The sequence below is a fragment of the Cephus cinctus genome, unplaced genomic scaffold, assembly GCF_000341935.2.
Source record: "Cephus cinctus unplaced genomic scaffold, Ccin1 Ccin1_scaffold0068, whole genome shotgun sequence".
NCBI lineage: Eukaryota > Metazoa > Arthropoda > Insecta > Hymenoptera > Cephidae > Cephus > Cephus cinctus.
In genome coordinates this window covers 269,136-274,041 of record NW_014332811.1, presented here as the reverse complement: position 1 = coordinate 274,041, position 4,906 = coordinate 269,136, and positions in this window count along the sequence as shown.

Below are 4,906 nucleotides of genomic sequence, written 5' to 3'. Positions count from 1 at the left end.
GGAGGGGAGGGGAGGGGAGGGGGGGTTTGAAAGGTAGTATGCTAAAGCAAAGTAGACGCCTCGGGAAGCAGGGGACGTCGCACGATGAACGTTTTATTACCACGGTTATGCTCGCCGGTTGGCGCAATTTTGGTATCTCAATCGAGTCTGTATCTTAAACGAGGCTGCATGAATCTACCTCCCTTATTCTCTCTCTCTCTCTCTCACCCCCCCTGTCTTCCCCTGATTTCATCCTTCGCCTCCTTTCTTACTTATCATTCCATTTCATCCTCACGACCTAAAGAGGGGAGGCCACCCTTCTTTTCTCTTTTCAGCACTTTATCCGCGCGTCCAAACTTTTCCCTGTATTTATGGACAATTCGCAATTTTCAATGTTTCTTATTACCACGGGATTACTTACTACGGGTATTTACTTTGTCCCTACAACTTTTGGCAACCGTGCATCAATTGTGGTATTAATGGTCAAAATTAATTTTTTTTGTAAAATTCAGGGCATTGCCTTTTCTTTCGATATCATTCACGTATTCCCTCTGGCTCGATCTTGGCTGCGGATGCTAATACAAATTGTGCCACCAGACGGAGCCAGCGTCACCGTCGTCCGTGTCAAAGCATTCGCGTTAATGAGCTTCTAAATTGTTTCACCCGTTAGCCCCCTCTAGGTCCAAGCATCCCTTAGGAAGTCCCACCCCGTCTCCTCGTTGATCCACTCTTTCAGGCTACTTAACTTCCGTCGGACGTTAACACCGACTTTGACCGACACGACGTTATACACACGGACCGAAATCCTGGCTCGTTGAGATCACGATTGTGTTGAATCCGTCAGCTAAAAATTCCCTAGCGATTCCCTATGGGCAAAGTTATTTATCTCCGGCTAGACTGTCCATTCGATCTTATTAAACGTGGGTGTAGGTGTCAAGTTGGTTGGTTCAGGTCGAAGATGTCAAACCTTAGCCTGGCTGAAATTGTCCAAGAGGGAATACTGGTATCTAATAGGAAAAGGTTGAGGTTAGGTTTGGGTGTACTGTTCACTATACAGATATAGTCTAAAGGTATATCACGGTATAACTTGACGTCGCTAAGTAGAACGAGACTATAGCCGTTGCGTGTTGTTGCTTCCTACTCGTGGAATAAGACTAACGAGCAGCTCTCATCTCTTCTTGGCACCTATTAACGAGTGAGAGAAGACCGAGCATGTCAACGCGAACGACTCCCACCTCCGCCCAGTGATCCCCCTTCGTCCTCCATGTTCTCCTCCTCCTGTCTCTCTCCTCTATGTAGATTCTCGAACCTCCCTGTCGTCCGACCTACGACCTGTCGAAAAGCGTCGTCATCGACGCGACGAAAAGAAAAAGATAAAAGAAAATAGAGAAGAGAGGCAAAACTAAAGAAAGAAAGGAAAAGCTCCTTCCATTAGCCCTGGCTGACGTCTCGACGGCTTTTAATGCTTCGCCGTGTTAACCCCACCGCCCCTCCGCCTCCCGCTCTCCACTGCCTTGGATTCTCTCCTATACTACTCGTTACACTCACCGGGCCTTTCTATTTTATTTTTCCTTCCTCCAGGAACTTTTAGCCTTGCCCACCTTGAAGTATCCCTTTTCGAAATAGCCTTTTCGAAAACTTCAAATCGATTCGAGAGTTCGGGATAGTTGGTGACTCCTCGTTATAACTATACGTCTACCTAGCGTGTACGATCGAATAAGTCTAGGGATATTTTTATTCCCGAGCGAACACAGCGCTCGAACGTCCGTCCTATGAACTACTATAGTGGGCTGCGCGCAATGTTTACGTCTGGGAAATAATACCTTTGGGATATAATCCTGCTTGTTAGTCGGTAAAGACGGTCGTCGGGGCGGCGTTGGCGACAACAGTAGACGGCTGGTTTTCACGGGACGCTTCAAGGAGTTTGTTATAACCGTCAGTGTCTCGTAGTTTTGGTACAAAGGTGGATTATAAAGGTGACAGGTGGCCGCTAACGATATGTACACAAAAACAAGCGAGTGAAGGAAAAGGAATATAAGGGATTCAGATTGAGGTACCTTTTCTTTTTACCCTAGGGACATTCTTCTTTATTTTTTTCCGTCTTTCCCGTCCTCTCGTTCTCTCCATGCGAAATTCTTTCGGCTTTGTCGTAAATAACCAGACGATAGAGGAAGCTCGAAATCGATAAGTCTGCCGATAGCTACAGGAACAACGATATCCCTACGTACGGATTGCGTAGGTCGAAATTATAATTAAAAAAAGAAAGCACAAACCAAACCGATCGAATGTCGTTGGATTGAAACGCTGATTAACGATCCTCATGACTAACGCTCGACTAATGCCGTTACCCGCCGTGTGTCAAGTGATTCACGTATTTAACGAATGCAACGAGGAGTTATGTCAGCGCGACTATAGCTACGGACTCCGCCTTAACCAACGCACAGTCCCTGCGCGTATGTATATTCTCGTAGCTGATCAAATCCTCTTCCTTGGCTCTCCCTCTCGGCCTCTTATACCTCTCCTGGATACAGAAGCGCCATTGTCTTTCTCGAGAGCCCTGGAACTTCCTAAGACGTCTATCGCGACCGGCAGCAGCTTCGTTCCCTCCAAGGTCGTCATCCTCGTCATCCGACGTCCACGCCCGTCTATGAGCGTCCCGACGCTCGCGCTCCGTATAAAGAAAAATATTTCTCTTCTACAGTATGAATTACGTTTCAAATGCAACCGTAACACGCCATTGCCTCAGGAAATGTCCACCTCAATTACATATACGGAATAATTCAGTACATACGTGCTCAAAGTTATTTCTACATGCCTACGGTAGGTAAAATCTAACTTCTCTTACGATAATCATTATATCTATATTTATATCTTCGTAGGATCATACGTGACGAAGACCTAGGCGAATATGTAGGTCCAGCATGGGACATGGCTGGCACATTACTAGTCGATCCAATGGCTACTATAAAAATATAGAATATATAGATATACTTTAAAATATATATATATACACACTTGTGTGGAACCGTTCTCGTCTCTCGCAAACGCCTTGCATTACACTTGGAATTGCGTAATGCGACGCGTGATTCATACGCGGTTTTGTTCGCCGGCGTATACATATAGCTAGAAGACGGAAGAGTCATTCTTATATACTCCAGGGGCTCCACTAAGCAGCCACGCATGTTACGTATGTGGTACATGTGTAACAGAAACGTACGCAGGCCAGCTCGGATGCTGGTGCAAGGACATACGGGGGGAACCTGATGTAATTCAACACGAGTCGCGAAGGATAATGAAAAGCATCTTGTTGGAATAATCAGTGCGGAATATCCCTTTATGACGATTGATAATGCTTCGGCGTCACGATGCGCCTAGTACGTGCGTACGGTTGGTACAGCAAGTTGAAGATAACTGGATGCTGAACTGTTTTTGTTTCGGGTTTTTTTTTTTTTTTTCGAAGTTATAGACTACACGCTCAAGCCGGGCCCCATGGATACGGCGAGGATCACCTGTTGGCGACAGGTGATACTCGGCAGGAGTAGTCACGGCCCGGTAGACACCAGCCGCAGGAACCGGAAGTAGAGAACGAACGAGCGAAACGTTATTCGGTGGCGAGGCGTCAACGGTGGAAAAACAAAAGTTGCGTCATTTTCCACAACCAAGACGGTTGATTATTTTTGGCTTAAAAGAAATACATCTGAAGTCCCCTTGGACCATATCCGGTTTCACTGGACTTCCGATACTCTCTTACTGGATACGTCCGATTACGACTTTGCGCTCTGGTTTTAATCTGTTTGGTATAGTGATTTTTTTCTTTCTTACGTAATTCACCGCGTTCTCGGTAGCGCGACCGTTGTTAACCTAACTACCAGGTAACTCTACTGCAACGACACCAGGACCCCCAAGGTACTTTTTTCTAATTATTCTAAATCACCTCGTTAGTCGAGTCCGTCGTCCCTGGAAAACGTTCTCTCTGTAAAGACTCTGTCACGATGTTGTCACTAGGAGTGGATTTCGCATATGACATACTAGAGAGAGAGAGAGAGAGTGTCAGAGTGTGTAGGTGGGGGGTAGGCGAGGAAGGGAGACAACAAGAGAAACAGAAAGATAGGATCGATGATTGCGGTCACGTCGTACCGTGTGAGCCTAGAAATTGTTTTTTCAGATTCTCAATGATTCCTTTGTCCTAACGGGTTGATGGGTTCCCTTTGTCGTGGCAAGGCTTTTCCAGCTTTTTCAATCTTTCTTTTTTTTCAAGCTTTTCCATTGCCTTATGCCTTACCGTGCTCTTCGTACGGCAACTATAGTCAGTGCTACTATATATATGTATATGGGAAATACTTTTCTCTCTTGAAATCCTCGTCTCTATACTAGGTGCGACCATATTGTTACTCCTCTCTTTCTCTCTCTCTCTCTCTCTCTCTCTCTCTCTCTCTCTCTCTCTCTCTCTCTCTCTCATTTCCTCCCACACGTTCTCCGTTACACGAGTAGACCTTGGAGAACTTCAACTCGAGGACGGTTTACCCCGTAGCGCGTGACGTCATAAAGTGTATTTATGCGTCGTACAGCCTGTACGGGTTACCGACTGTGATGGACTCGCTCTCTCTCGCTCTATCTGTCTCACTTTCTCTCTCTCTCTCTCTCTCTCTCTCTCTCTCTCTCTCTCTCTCTCTCTCTCTCTCTCTCTCTATCTGTCCACTATCTTCTCTCTCTAAACTGTGTATCAAACTTTTCACCACGATCGTTCGATATTCTTCTCGATTCCCTTAAACCTTCGTATCTCTAATACGACTTTCAACCAATTTCGGAAAAGACGTAAGAGCCGGTGGACATGAACGATCCTTCCAAGCACTCCGTTGTCAATTAATGGCTTATCGCACCGCAACAGGGGAAGGCCGGGTGTCGCTCCTCGATGTATCACCGGTAT